Below are 16,307 nucleotides of genomic sequence, written 5' to 3' on the forward strand. Positions count from 1 at the left end.
GACCAGTTTAATTTCTTTCAGGAGGATAAACACATGGCTGGAGCCAATGAAGTCTGCTTTCTCATTCTGCGACTGACTGAGACCATCTGGAGTGAATAAAGTTTTTACTTTTGAATCAACAGCTGTTGGAAATTACACAGGGAACGCTCCCTGTCTTTATATCAGTGTTCTTTTTATGTCTTTCATTGCGCTCTCCTTAAAAACCAACAATGTTTGTTTTATGGTTTAAGTTTATTGCCAGATTTTGATCTGTGATCACAGAAGGAAGCAAAGTAAAACAACCATCTTGGTGCACCTGCTATTTCTTTATACTCGGTTCATCTCTTTTACTCTGCCAGGTTTTCCCTCTGACCTGGCCTGGTCTGTGCTGGTAATCGAAGGTTTGACTGTGTCAGTCAATCTGTCAACAGCTGACAGTTTTACAGCACATGCAATACACTGATGGGTACCATCAGTCACGTAATGATCACCCTCCACGCTAAAATCAAAAGACAAGGCAGAGTCAGCGGGTTGTAGAGGATAGCATGCACGGATGTAAAGGAGACTGAGTAAAAGAAACACCATGCATGTCTAACACAAATATTATGAAAGTAAAAATAATCAATTTAATCTCACTTTCATCTATGAAACTTTGTAGTGTGTTTTTGACTAACTTTGTCTCTGAGTTTTGAGATCAGAGGTAGATTTTTCTCTCGTTTCCACAGAGAAAAAGGTCTTACACCAACCAGACAAGAATATGTTCCACGCTGCAGTCAAAACAATTGTTATAACACTTCAATTTGTCAGTGATAATAATCATAATGCCAAGATTCATGTATGTTTAGTTTGTTTCTTTTTCTTCACTAGGACGTCTGATATACTGTCCAAACTATTGTAAAAACACAACGCATTTTTTTCCTCACGGTGTGACATGAAATCACACTAAACCTTTCCTGTTATTGTTCATTCAGCATTACCAAACATGCTTTATTTGCTAATGATCAGGAAACTGAGGGATAATTGTTAGACCTCTTTGTATTACCGTCTTGAAAGTCAGAAGTTAAGGTTTGCCTTTAGACGGTATAACTTTGGCCAACGTTATGGGAATTTTTGTAAAGAATTCTCACAACAGTTTTTTGGCCAATTCTTCCTAACATAATCAGGGTGACACACCTCTTCATCTGTGCCAACAAAGTTTCTATTGAAATTAGATCAGGGCTTTGTGATGGCCATCTGAACATATTGACTCTGAATCTCCTTCGATGTTGCTTCAATGTTTCCAGATAATGTTCTTTCCTCACGATGCCATGTATTTTGTAAGGTGCACCAGTTTCTCCTGCCGCAAAACACCCACATATCATGATGCTTTCACCCTTGTATTTTACAGTTGGGATGGTGTTCTCAGGCTTACAGGCTCCCCCTTTTTTTTCACCAAATGAATGTGGCTTGTTTTTTATGTGTGAACACTGTCTTCTCATAGCCCCAGTTAGCAGATGGCTGCTCACACTCAGCCAGGGTTTGTTGGAGGTTGCTTCCTGTTAAAGGAAAGTTTTCCTTTCTGCTGTCACTGGATGCATGCTCAGAATGAGGGATTCCTGCAAAGTTAATCACTCAATGCAATCAGCTGCGTTTTATTAGATGGAAAACGTTTTAATGCATTTCAATAATAAACTTAAAAATGACTGAATTGTTTGATCAAAGTGGAATGAATATAACTGACTTTGAATCTGCATGTATTATTGGATTTAATTTTTGTTTCTTGTTCTGGTTGTAAAGTTCCTTGAGACAATATTGTTTGTCAGCTGGCACTATATAAACAAACGGAATTGAATAGAAATGTTGCTTTATGGCTGGTTTAACAATGGAGTCTCTCTTACCGGCTTCAGACAGCATCTTCACAAGGTCTTTTACTCATTTTCTGGGGCTGATACACAGATTGTTTTACTTTTATTTACAGTTTAGTGACCTATAATGTTGTATAAAGGTGTTACTTTTTTGTGTGTATGTATCTTACTTCAGTGCTGTCTTGAGCTACTGAATTTTGGCCAGAGCACCCTTGTAAATGCAATTTTAAATTTTAGTGGGTCATTCCTGGTAAAAAAAGATATATACAGGTCCTTCTCAAAATATTAGCATCTTGTGATAAAGTTCATTATTTTCCATAATGTCATGATGAAAATTTAACATTCATATATTTTAGATTCATTGCACACTAACTGAAATATTTCAGGTCTTTTATTGTCTTAATACGGATGATTTTGGCATACAGCTCATGAAAACCCAAAATTCCTATCTCACAAAATTAGCATATCATTAAAAGGGTCTCTAAACGAGCTATGAACCTAATCATCTGAATCAACAAGTTAACTCTAAACACCTGCAAAAGAATCCTGAGGCCTTTAAAACTCCCAGTCTGGTTCATCACTCAAAACCCCAATCATGGGTAAGACTGCCGACCTGACTGCTGTCCAGAAGGCCACTATTGACACCCTCAAGCAAGAGGGTAAGACACAGAAATAAATTTCTGAACGAATAGGCTGTTCCCAGAGGGCTGTATCAAGGCACCTCAGTGGGAAGTCTGTGGGAAGGAAAAAGTGTGGCAGAAAACGCTGCACAACGAGAAGAGGTGACCGGACCCTGAGGAAGATTGTGGAGAAGGGCCGATTCCAGACCTTGGGGGACCTGCGGAAGCAGTGGACTGAGTCTGGAGTAGAAACATCCAGAGCCACCGTGCACAGGCGTGTGCAGGAAATGGGCTACAGGTGCCGCATTCCCCAGGTCAAGCCACTTTTGAACCAGAAACAGCGGCAGAAGCGCCTGACCTGGGCTACAGAGAAGCAGCACTGGACTGTTGCTCAGTGGTCCAAAGTACTTTTTTCGGATGAAAGCAAATTCTGCATGTCATTCGGAAATCAAGGAGCCAGAGTCTGGAGGAAGACTGGGGAGAAGGAAATGCCAAAATGCCAGAAGTCCAGTGTCAAGTACCCACAGTCAGTGATGGTCTGGGGTGCCGTGTCAGCTGCTGATGTTCGTCCACTGTGTTATATCAAGGGCAGAGTCAATGCAGCTAGCTATCAGGAGATTTTGGAGCACTTCATGCTTCCATCTGCTGAAAAGCTTTATGGAGATGAAGATTTCATTTTTCAGCACGACCTGGCACCTGCTCACAGTGCCAAAACCACTGGTAAATGGTTTACTGACCATGGTATCACTGTGCTCAATTGGACTGCCAACTCTCCTGACCTGAACCCCATAGAGAATCTGTGGGATATTGTGAAGAGAACGTTGAGAGACTCAAGACCCAACACTCTGGATGAGCTAAAGGCAGCTATCGAAGCATCCTGGGCCTCCATAAGACCTCAGCAGTGCCACAGGCTGATTGCCTCCATGCCACGCCGCATTGAAGCAGTCATTTCTGCCAAAGGATTCCCGACCAAGTATTGAGTGCATAACTGTACATGATTATTTGAAGGTTCACGTTTTTTGTATTAAAAACACTTTTCTTTTATTGGTCGGATGAAATATGCTAATTTTGGGAGATAGGAATTTTGGGTTTTCATGAGCTGTATGCCAAAATCATCCATATTAAGACAATAAAAGACCTGAAATATTTCAGTTAGTGTGCAATGAATCTAAAATATATGAATGTTAAATTTTCATAGACTAGTGCTCAGAATTGTTGTCTGCGTGTTAAGAAAAAGCCCAACAGATTTACTTTCATAAGCTGAGCATTACAGCTAATACTTTAAAGCTCTGCTTGGTATTTATAAAAGAACCTTTATTATAAACTGCTTTGGGATTATTTCAATTGTTACGGACATGGAGACAGAAACGAAAAGGCAAAATACTAAGAAGCACGAAAGAGATAGGTGGGGCAAAAAGGAAAAGGAGAGAAACAGAAAAGAATAGAGGAGAGAAAGAAGGATGAAGAGAATACAAGATAACACCCTGCTAACATTGACATTAACAGCCTTTTTACCAAAAGGTGCACGGTACTTATGAATGCAAGATGTATTTAGTGGTAAATGCGGCTCAATATAGAACATTTGTGTATCTGTTAACACCTGAATCAAAACACCTGTGGGTCTGAGTGTAAGCGCGCTTGTGTAAACAAGGTTTCTCCATAAAAATATGCAATAGCAAGTCTGAGGATCCACAGACCTGCCCCCTGGACCAAAGACAGATATGGAGGAGATCTGAGCCATAGACATCTAAAGGCCCCCCAGAGCACAGTAACCCCAGGAGAACCATCGTCGGGACTACCGCAACCCCCCCAGAAAAGAGCAGGGGAGAGTCCCAGGGGAACCACCCAGCAGCCACAGTGCAGAAGCACCAGCAAGCTGCAGCAACAAACCCACAGGCCCCACGGCAGCTGTCTATGCCTGAGCAGATCCAGCCATGGACCCAGAGACCAGAGACCCCGGGACATATCATTCCCAAAGCAGAGGCCCGACACAGCCCAGGGGGCCAGGCCCTGGCAAGCAGCCACCAGGAGTGAGCACACACCAAAGCACCCAGCCCCGGACACCGAGAACCACAAGTACACCAGCGAGCAGAGACACCAACCACGGGCAGGTAGTGTGGCAGGGAGGGAATATCCCCACATTTGATGGGGGGCCTATACTGATGTGAAAACTCATGTGTACACATAAAAACACTCACACCCACGCACCCAACGTGAAGACAAACATCAATGGACATCATACACTCACTCACACTCCCCATACATACTCTATACTCTCACGTCCAGGTGCTGATACCCCATTGTGGCAACCAGCCCCTGGACCCAGGAGGTGGTCCCCTTCCCTCCGGGGGTGGAGACAGGCAGACCGCCCCAGCATCTGAACCTGGGCTGGGATAGCCTGGGCTGCTGCCTGAACCTGAGCACCGACCCCAGTCCCCAACAACCCCCATCCTCATCCGGAGAGGGGGCCAAGTACAAAAGAGGAGTCTACATGGTCCAAACTAGCCCACCAACCACAGGATGAAACAGTTCCAACCCCCAAATAAATTCTGATCCCAACCCCAGGAGCCCCCCACCCCCCATGAACCCCAACATGAATTTCCCCACAGGGCTAGACAGATATCGAACACGTGACCCCGAACCCAAACGCCACGAATCCGCTCCCCACAGCAGAGGGGTACAGCCCACAGGTGAACTCCATCCCCGAAAATAAACTAAGATAATATAATAAACTAAGATTTTACACCAAAGCACATTCATCTCTGGCACACAGAACCAGTCTCCTTTCTGAGCAGTGTGATTCCCACTGTGTTTTGTTCTTTGCATATACAAATGAACGTGGCACCTTCAGGCTTCTAGACATTGTACCGATGATGAATCAGACTTGTAAAGGTGCACAATTCTCTTCCTGATATATTGGCTGATTTAATTTGCATTTGACGTGTGCCTTAAACGTGAACAAATGTGCCTTCAACAGCACAGATGTATTTTAAGTAGGGCTGGGATTTTAATGCGTTAACTTCGATTAATTAATGTGGTGGAATGAGGTTGGATCCACAACTGCATGAAGGCCACAACATTCTGGTGTACAGTAAATTGGGGTAGAAATTGTGATATATCATCCTAATTCATGTTTAATTTGTCTATTTATTGTTTTAGTCATTAATCAAACTTTCAGAATGTTGCTTATTGTGTCAAACATTTCGGTATTTGACAAAAAAAGAGTTTTAATCTTGATTAATTAATTAGAAAGCCTTTAATAAATGTAACTGATTTTTCAGTCGCATCCTAATCTTAATTTTAAGGCAACACCTCAAACACAAATGATGTTAAATAATTTTAGATTATCTAAACTCCTGAGTTTTAAGAAAATTATACAATTCTCTCTCTCAAGATTGGCTCTTTCACTATTCTGAGATTTAGTAAATATTGTTTGGAATCCTAACTGACCTAAAATAGGAAAGGTTTAGTATGATTTCTTTTTAGAGAGTGAAGAAAAGAGTGTGTCTTTTCATACAGTATATGCAAACATTCCTAGTTTAAGAGTTGCAAATTTACCTCTCCCCAAAACAGGGAAACCAAATCTTAAGAGAAAAATGTTGAGCTGTTTTACTACTATTTTATTTGATTTAAAAACTACACATTCATCCATTTAACTGCTTGAACCATTTTATTAGTAGAACTTATAATTAAATATGTTTTAATCACAGTGACAGTATTTTCGGCATAAATATGTTGGGATTACCTTTCATTTGAGATTTGTTTTTGGCAGAGGTCTTGATTCATTAAGGCAGTGCTGTAATTTGAGACAAAGCACAAGCAATTGTCTGTGTGGAGGCCCGGGGGAGAAGAAAATCCTAAGTTTCCCCTAGGAAGCAGAATGTAAGAGTTGCCCAGAGGAGAAAAGGCAATTGAGCCAATCTGTTTGTCTGTTGATGGTAAAAAGGCAGGAGAAGCATCTTGCCACCCTTACTGTCATATGGGAGCCAGGTCCCACAAATACATGCTTAATGACTCGATTTATTCCCTTTGTCACTATCTCTTTCTTGCTGTCTGTCTTTTTTAATGATTTTGCCCATATGTGCTTCCAGTTTTTTTTCCACATTCAAGTTATGGGGGAGACGTTTAACATATCATGTGTGATCTGTGATGTGCAAAAGAGTGCTGCAAACAAGCAAAATGCAATTTGAGATGTGTTGCTTGTGATTATGGTTGTATTTATGGTGTAACATAGCGCTTCTTAGACATTTAGAGACACTTGGGCAATGTTTCTTGGCCGGAGGCCTTTTATCTACCTTGTCATAAAGTACCATTTTAGATGGAATATTCAAGATTTTGACAAATTGTTTTGTTGCATGTGACCTAAATGTATCTATAAGTGTTATGAAGCCAAAATGTGTTGTGATTGGTATTTTTTTCCCAGTAAATGATCACTTTGAAATCTCTGCTTTTATTCAATGGAACATTACAGTTAGCAGACAAATGTCTGACATGTTTTTATCAAATCATAATTTTGGTCTAAACTCTTGATTCTTTGAGCAAAATCCTAATCTACTAATGATTTAAAATGAGATTTCAACTTTCTAGACCTCTGATTGTTAACATCTTCAAAAAATTTACCATTTAGTGTTTATACTTTTAATTGTGTGTTTTAAATATTATATGTGTGCCTTTAAGTTCCCATAATAAACATAGTCATTTTTATTTATTTTTTGAAGAAAACGTTATTTATCAGTTTTTTTTTAATTAACTATAAATTATCCGTTTGCCACCATTTACGCACAACCACACGTGCAAGTATAAAATTCAAATTAGCATTGGGTTGTATGCCCATCCTATTACTGTTTGTTTTTCTATGCAGTATTTTGCTGATTTTCTTTAATGAAAAGAAGGTATGTAAACAGCAGATAAAAGAAAAGCCTTGAAAAAATTGTTACAACAGTAAGGTATCAAACCAACATGTCACCAACAAGTACTGCATCCTGCTATGAAACAGAAAATTAGTTTTTAGGAATAGCGTGAAACATGTTAGTGATATATGGGCCAACACTGCCAGGATATTGATCAGACTCTGGAAAGTCTCTCAAAAGCTTGATTCTTAAATCTATTCTGACAGGCAATGACATGATGGAGATTGGGTTTGTGAATTGATTGTGTTCTCTCTATCTCTCTCCTTCCACTCCTCCAACTACCCTCTTTGTCCCATTGCTCTGTCTTCTACCTCCTCTATTTTTTCTCCATTCTTCTCTGTTCCTCACTTGGAGGTGTCAAACGCAAGATGTCAGATTATTTCCCAACAGACTCTGCGATGTGTGACAGAGGACTCAAGCTGTATATCACAAGATGACACCTTTGCCTCCCCCCTTCTTTTCACAAACATCAAATATCACCAGGCCTTTTTGATCACTTAAAAAGATGTATTAGTAAAGTAGCTAGTGCCTAAACAAAGACAAACAAACAGTTTCTTCTGTTTTGTTTGTCAGTGGGCCATATGTGCAGTTTGACACTTTGCTAACTTCTAAAAGGAAGAAAACAAACAATATTACATGGTATGGTACCCAACACCAAGATGTCAAAAGAGACACAGTCATTTTTTATTAAGTTCTTGTGTGTTGAACTCCATGTGACAGAGTTAAAAAATCACATGGTGTACAAATACTTAAATTTATATTTAGAGACTGTAAATAATTATTATGAACTTTCACGTAAGGATATGTTTGCAAAACATAAGGGAAGGGATGAATATAAAAAAGCTTTTATATTCATTCTGTTGTCAAAATAAATGCTAAATGTGGTTTTCCAATATTCAGTTCAAACAAGCAAGGCCTAAGGCCCCTTCACATCAGATTAAAGCGCCTTTCACCAAACATTTTGGTCATAAGCCCGTGAAAACTAGTCTCCTCTAATCTCCTTTAGTCCATTAATAAATCTAAAGTGGAGATCCTGCACAGATGTGAGTTTACAAAAAATATAGCCAGCAAACCGAGATGACAGGAGGTTTCGCGCGGCATCGACATCAGCATTACATCATAAATCTTCATATACAATTCTTTTCAAAACAATAATGGTGGGTGAACTCAATGTAGTGATCCTGTTGTTGCCTTGGCAAGTACTTCAAATATAATTTCTGTATCTTATGTATGCATGCACATTGTATAGCTGGCTGTTTGTACACACCATCATCACTACATCACTCCCTTGACCCTCAAAGCTGCCTTGCCAATGTCAGGGGCATAACAGAGACAGGCTTACCTCTACTCCCCTCACTGCATTGGTCTTTTCACAAAACAGATAGAGATGCAAACATGTGCCTTAATGTCACCTTAAAATGTTTTTGTGAGCAAACTCAAGGTCTCCAGGACCTCCACTAATGTTCAAAGGTTGCTGGAGCAATTGAGACAGCTTCTTTCGTCTTGAGGGCAATCATGAGGCTACTGTAGTTTTCAAAAGGTTTCTTAGCTGTTTTTAAACAACCAATTTATGCACAAAATAGAGCTATGCACACTTCTCAACAGCTGCAGCCCCTGTTTAATGGGGAACCCAGCTCATACCAATAAAAGCACGGAATCTGTTGACATGAAAATCATGGACTGTTCATTTTAGTTGTTTTCATGGAACATTTTTGTTGCAGCAAAAGCAGTGATCGGACATGATGCATATCGCAGCTTTGCTATTACAAGTGATATAAGAACTTACTTGGAGTGCTGCCAGTTGGGTATCGGCATGATGAAGCCATTGTGGCCAGTGAAGCATTCAGTAAATGTCTAATTTGGAGATAGGTGTGTGCTGCTTAACAGATTGCAGCCCTGTTCCAGAAAGAGCTTAGCACACACTGATAACCATGTCTGTTGACGTGGAGATTGTGGATAGGTCATTTCACCTGCTTGGTGAGACAGCAGGGGCAGTGTCACAATAAATGGCATGATGTCATCATGGTTTGTCTGGCTCTAAAGTCTTTGATGACCAATCTATTTCCCTTTCCCTTCATGTATCATTTTCCTAATATTCTGTTATGGCAAAGGATTTACATCTTGGGGTTATAGATGAGTTTTTAATGTTTACAGTGATGTTTGTTTGTGGGAAAGAAGTCTCCAGGGGTGCCACCCCTCTCTTTGAGGAATGCGATTTGTGTTAAGCCCTGACCTGTCAATCCCAGTTAAGACAGGTCTTCTGGCTGTTGGAGATATTGTAGGTCACAGTAATTCAGGCAATGCATTGAGAATGAATAGGGGAGTGGCAATATTCTTAAAAGACGAGCGTTGTGTGACCAAGTTAATCGTCAGTAGGGTGACAACAAGTGGAGAGTACCTGCAAGGGTCTCCTGCTCGCAGTGCCCTCCATCAAGGTTATTATATGTCTCGCCATTCATACCTAATAAAGTGCTGAAGAATCTCTTCAGAAAGCTTTCCAGCAGTTTTACATCTGTGGGTTTAGGCTATAAAAATTAAAAACTAAAACATGTCCAGTCTTTAAGAGGCAGCTGTTCATGTTTTAACTCTCCTACACAGACACTGGAAGTGTCTGTCAGAGTTAATGATGAAGAAGGGTCGCATATGATTTATGAAATCACTGGAAACAAGAAGTGTTGTCAGTGTTGGGATTTTGGGTATAAACAGGCATCTTGCCTGTGTTAAAACACAGAGACAAAGGTTAAGATAACAAACCGACATGCGGAGTCATCGCCAACTATCGGTGCTCCTCCGGCTATGGAGAATCGAGTGTCTCCCCCATCAGCTGTCTCTGACGCTGGTAAGGGAAGCAGCGGTCAGAATGGAATACAGCCTGTTAACAAGGACACTGGAATCAATGTTCAAAAAGATTTCATGAACTGTGACATTGTTGACACAGAAACAGATCAGACAGTTGCTTATAACTTTGTTGCTACTGAGGAAGGAGTGCTGCTAGCAGCTGAAGATGCAGTGCCCCAGTAGAAGACGCGGAATATGACACCGATTCAAACAGCATTTCAATCCCAAACATCTAGCAGTGATTTGTACACTCTGGGGGAAATCAATGTTTTCCTTCATGAAACTTTTGGAAAACGTGTTAAAGTTCTTGATTATTTCCCTGTGGCAAAAAAATCAAAAGGTAACTAATGTTAGAGAAAATAGTAGGTTTTCAAATGTTTGATGAAAAAAAAGTTCCGTTTAAAAAAGCACGACAAAAGTACGGAGACAGTTATTAGCAAAGAAAGGAAAAGGTTCAAAATGGTTAAAAACTCGGAAACAATACTATGATTATGGTACACTGGGTGTTCATCTTTCAACGGTCTCTGTGATCCTTGCACCATGAAGGACCATGCCCTGGGTTTTTGCAGCGACCTCTGTGTACTCTATGTAACTGATGTTGGTATTATTTGTTTAAATCAGAAAAAAGCTTGTGATAGGGTTGTTCATTGTTTTCTTTTTTCTACAATAAGAGCTTACAATAAGAGAAGGTGAATGTTTTATTTATTTTCTTTATTAGGTTTATTGTACAATGAAGTGTTTTGTGTAGTTAAAGTTGGGAGAGGGCTGAGTTGTGTAGTTTTTTAATTATATTTTGTTTTTATGGTTCACAATACTGCGCAAAAAAGAAACCTACTCTCACACCTTTAAAATTCAACTGCAAAAGTTGCAATGTGCGATATGGATGTCAAGAAAGAACTAAATTAATGGGCTTCCTACAGAAGATGCTCTTGTTTTATTTCAGAGACTTATAGTTGCCCAAGTTCATTGACAAAGAATGTAGATGTTTTTGTAAGCAAGTGGGGTACTAATGATGTTATGTGTTCAGTTGATGAAGCATCTTTCACTTTTCTGAAATACCTTTTTAAATTCAAACTCTTATTTCTTTCTTTCTTGCTTGCTTTCTTTCTTGCTTGTTTGACCTAGTTTCACTTTTTACAAACATTATCACTGTCACATTGACAATAAAAAAGAAAAAAAAGCAATTCTCAGTTTCATTGCAGAACATTTATAACCTCTTCATTGTCAATTAATATAGAAACAAAAATAAAATGTATATACAGATCCCAAATGCAGTGATTTTTAAATAAATAAATGATATTTCTATTCACATGTTTCGCAGTTGTCCCAACTTTACTGAAACTTTGTTTTAAACTTTTAAAGAAAAAGTTTAGATTTTTTTTTTAATTCCTTCTAAACTTGCTCTTAATCCCTACTTTTTAATTTTGAAGGCACTGAATGCTTTAGCTCATAGTGGGGTTAGCCGAATATCAAACTGTTCAGCATATTGTTTCTGTGACACCTGTCACCCTCGTTTTAATAACTTCAAGGTCCGTGTTAGTGAAGCATGCATGGATACCAGAAATTACAATACTAATTCAGCTCTAGGGATTTACACAGCAGCCTCTCGCAGGATTTACGACAAAATTGATCTGGCCGGAGACGGTGAGGAAGAGAGCCTAAAAGGTGGGCAAAAGTGATTAGTTCAATAGGAAAAACTGTTTTTGTAGTCTTGCGCTTATTATTGTGTTTCTCATCATATAATGAGTCTGAACAATGCAGTTAATGGTATTATTGGCCTGCCACCAGAAACAGGTTGTATATAAGCTTGATGGCACTTTTTCACCGGTAAATCACTCCAGTGCACATGGCAATATTTAAATCTATGTTATAAAAATTGTTGGAACAACACTATCAGATTTATGTTGTGTTATTTTATTATGAATTGATTATTATCATCACAGGCATATCTGATTTGCGTAGAGGCAGCTGGAGCGTGGTCGGTTTAATCCATTTTGATTGCTCTGCAGAGGAATTCAACTGCCTTGCTTGAATGGACAGCAGCTTGCTGTGTACCTCCGATGATTAGCTGAGAGAGGAAAAAAGGCTCAACTGTTTTTTCTTCTCTTCTTTGTTTTCTCATGTTAGTGGTTAGTGGTATTTGTTTTCACAGCCAGCTCAGTTACCCGAGTACATAAAAAAAACATAAAGTAAACAAGTAATGGAAAATACACGGAGGATAAAAAATATAGAAAATCATCTCTTACTAGCACTTCCCCTTTTACTATACTCGGGTTCAAGATCATTACTGGTTTGTTGAAAGCATTATGAATCACTTAAAACCAAAAGCCAATTGTATTCAGAGGATGAAGACTAATAAAAATGAGCTGCATAGAAGCTACACTGGTTTGTAAAGTAATTCTACAATTTTCGAAAGGAAGGGAAACATTCTCAGAATCAGATTGTGTGCACAAACAAGGAATTTGACTTCAGTTTCAAGCACTCACAGCATACAGACAACTTTAGAGGAAATAAAACTATGGATAAGATGAGCAGTATGTATATGTATGTACATGTAGAGCCATTTTTTATGTAAAGACAACAAAAAAAAAAGACACTGCAAATATGCAAATGTTGTTTCACAAAATAAGCATATTAGCTAACTACTCAGGCTTTCATTGTGTTCATCAGAGAGACATCCAAGGGAAAGAAAGTGTCTCTTTATTTCAAATAGTGCTCTGTAGTCTCTACCTGAAGGTAAAAGTCTAAACAGTTTGTGTGCAGAATGTGTGGGATCAGTAGACATGTTAGCTGCCCTTTTCCTGATCTTAGACTTCCTGAATGGAGGGAAGGTCAGTCCCAATGATTCTCGCCGCAGAACTAATTGTTCAATGCAGTCTAGACCTGTCTTGTCCAGTGATGGATAAACACAGTGAAAAATGGCAGTGTACAAGATGACCAGCAGCTCCTGTGGAGGGTTGTACTTATTGAGTTACAGTAGGAAGTACAGTCATAGCTGGGCCATCTTCCAGACACTGTCTATGTTTGAGGACCACCTCAGGTCCCGTGAAAGGGTCGTTCCTAGAAACCTGAAGTGATCCACAGTGCGATCCACAATATTGTTGAGGATGGTAAGGGTAGGCAGTGTCAGGGGAGTTATCCGGAAGTCCACAGTCTTGAGTGGGTTAACCTGCAGGTGGTTCTAACTGCACCAGTGGACCAGCAGATCCACTACCTGTCTGTATTGCAGATTTATCACTGTCCTGAATAGGACCACTGACATTGGTGTCATCTGCAAACATTAGGAGTTCCGCTGAGGTGCAGTATTTGTGTACAGGGAGAAAAGTGGGGAGAGAACACACCTCTAGGGGGTGCCAGTGCTGATGGTTCTTGTGCAGGAGAAGATGTTCCCCAGTCTCAGCTGCTGCTGCCGGTCATTCAGGAAGCTGGTGATTCACTGACAGAAAGAGGACAGCACAATAACTGCGCGATGATGTCTGGGTTGATAGTGTTGAAGGCTAAGCTTGAATCCACAAACAGGTTCCTGGCATATGTCCCTGGGTGGTGCAGGATGAAGTTTAGTCCCAAGTTGACTGCAACATCTGCCGACCTGATTGCCTGGTAAGTATAATACAGGAGGACCATCAGGGACCATGTGATGTCGTTCAGATACTTCAACATCAGACGCTCAAAGGATTTCATGACCACAGACATCAGAGCAACAGGTCTGTAGTCATTTAACACTGTGATGGTGTGTTTAAAGATCTGGGTGAAAGGACCATTTGGCCAGCACAGACTTTCAGGAGCTTTTATGATCTTCTGACACTGTAAAACCTATTTACATCTTCCTCAGTGATCTTCAGTGCAGGCAGGGTGTCAGAGGGGAGAGGGTAGGGGGTTGTAGAGTTGTTGGTGGGTTGTGCAGGTAGTCCTTTTAGGGGGGAGTGAGGTGTGAACGGCTGGTTTTCAAACTTACAGGAGAAGCTGTTGAGGTTATCAGCCAGTGGGGGGGTTATCATGGCACGAGGGATGGGCTTCTGTAGCTAGTAATTGTGTTCAAGCTCCTCCAAACTTCCACTGCATCATTAGCTGGGAAACTGCTTTTTAGCTAATCGCTGTAGTTTCTCTTAGCTGCTGTTTCTTGCCTGGTCCCCACTGCTGTAAACCTCTTCTTTGGTCTGATGCAGCTTTCTTAGATGAGAAGTGAGCCATTGTTATGCTATATGTGCAAAAGGTCTTGGTCTGCACACACAAGTTTCCACAAAAAACTGATGTATCAGTCCACAGTGATCAGAAAGTCCTAAAGCTGCACAGGGAACTGTGCAGTATGCTTCTTTTATGACTGTTAAACAGTGGTCCAGTGTGTTTTCATCCATGGTGAGAAACTTCACATGCTGTTTGTATTCTGGAAATTAATATGAGAGGTTTGTACTGTTAAAATCTGTTTTTTTTTTTTTTTTTTTTTTTTTTTTTTTTCACACCTGTTATCAGGTCAGTAAGCTGTTTTTCAGCCTCTGGTATGCAGGCTTGTCATGGGATGTAAACACTGGCCAAAACAAATGAGATCCCCCTCAGTAATAAAAAGGTTGACAGTTTAAATAAATGACCCTAGGTCAAGAAATCAGGATTAACCAGGCCATGGTCTCTTTTTTTGAAATGACCTGATGTGAATCTAATTATAATCTGAATATTTAAAAAGAACAATAATTGTGTACAGTCAGCAAAGAGATACAGAGAGGAGGCCATACTGTGAATTATTAGCTCTCAATTTTGACATTACCATTATCAGTTTGTCTTGCCATATCTCTGTCTTCTTTCCCCCTTCCTTGTTCTCCTTCCCTCCTCGATTCTTTTTTTCCTCATTCAGTCTTTCTCTGATAGCTCAATAACAGGTGCCATACTAAGAGAGCTGTTACAGCTGTCCCTGAGTGGTTGTGTCAGCAGCAGTGTTGGAGCTGTGCTTTCCAAGTTGCTCACCATGCAGGAAAAAGAAATGAGAGAATGAGAAAAAAAAATAAGATCTCCAGTCCCCAAATGATGCCCGTTGGGAGCCATCGTGAGCTAAATTTCGCCTGGTGATTCTCTGTTGTTTTTTTGTCTCTGGCCCCTGGACTCCGATTTACAGGCTGAGCCATATTGGGCCTTTCTGCATGGTAGGGTCCAAGCAGCTGTGTTCAGCAGGAAAAAAAATGACAATGACAAAACATAAAGAAATAAATAAAGAAATCAACAAACACTGAATGCTGAATTTTCTCAAATGCCTGAATAAGGGTTTTTTGTGTGTTGTCTGCAGAAAATGAAGTATAGCCTGCCCTCAAGTGAAGTTAAAATGGTTTGATATTGATACTCAAGAAAAACTGTTGAGGAAAATTGAATGTTTGAAACTCCCTAAAGTACATCAAAACAAATTTATGAACACTTTTGAGCTTTTTTCCGACTTTCAGAGCCAATTTACCCCTTACATCCACCTGATACTTATATCACCTGCAACACAAACTGTACTTATGATTGCTCATCATAATACTTTGTGAAGATATCAGGAGTTATGGAAAAAAGTTAAATTCTATGCAAATGAAGCAGATTTGTGAGAAGGCGTATCAGTGTGTGTGATGCCTGAAGCGGGCAATAATCATTGCCGGATTGTGTGCAAACAAGAGACGCTAAGCACCTCAAACCTCAGCAAGCAATAGAAACACAGATGAAAACACACGACAGTCTAAGAAGGTTTTGGAGCAACAAAAAATGGTCCACGTTTAAACTTTTAGATTCTGTGATAAATATATTAAATCCTGGAAACTCACAGCTAAGGGTAAAATAAAGCCAACAGTTAGAGGTAAGCAGGTGCACATGTGTATGTTTTCAGCATCTGAGGTATAAAGACATGTTAGCATGTGGGTAACCTAAATTTAGCTTTCTTGCCATTAAGGGAAGGTTTTAGTTTACATGCACAAAAATAATAAATTCCAAAGGTGACCTGATGGATTTCATTACAGCTGATTGATCAGCTTATATGAGGGTGTCAAGAAATAGAGAGAGAAAGAATGTTTTCAGCTTCCAACATTAGACACATGGAGAATAACATGGGCGCAGATGTCATCCAGTTGAGTACAGCACATCTTCTAAATGATATTTGTTCC

At 39.9% G+C, this 16,307-nt stretch overlaps 1 protein-coding gene across 2 annotated transcripts in view; it reads right to left on the reverse strand.

The window, feature by feature from the left end:
* The window catches only part of mafa (v-maf avian musculoaponeurotic fibrosarcoma oncogene homolog a (paralog a)), a 118,183-nt gene that overhangs the window by 13,804 nt on the left and 88,072 nt on the right, over window positions 1-16,307 (reverse strand). Inside the window, exon 3 of one of the 2 annotated variants that reach the window (XM_047362805.1) lies at window positions 10,211-10,225. The exons of the other annotated variant lie outside the window; for it this stretch is intronic. The gene's annotated coding sequence lies outside the window, so the exon portion shown is untranslated. Of the gene's footprint in view, window positions 1-10,210; window positions 10,226-16,307 lie in introns of those variants that run through there. 2 annotated transcript variants of the gene reach the window in all.

Source organism: Girardinichthys multiradiatus, chromosome 4, assembly GCF_021462225.1.
Source record: "Girardinichthys multiradiatus isolate DD_20200921_A chromosome 4, DD_fGirMul_XY1, whole genome shotgun sequence".
NCBI lineage: Eukaryota > Metazoa > Chordata > Actinopteri > Cyprinodontiformes > Goodeidae > Girardinichthys > Girardinichthys multiradiatus.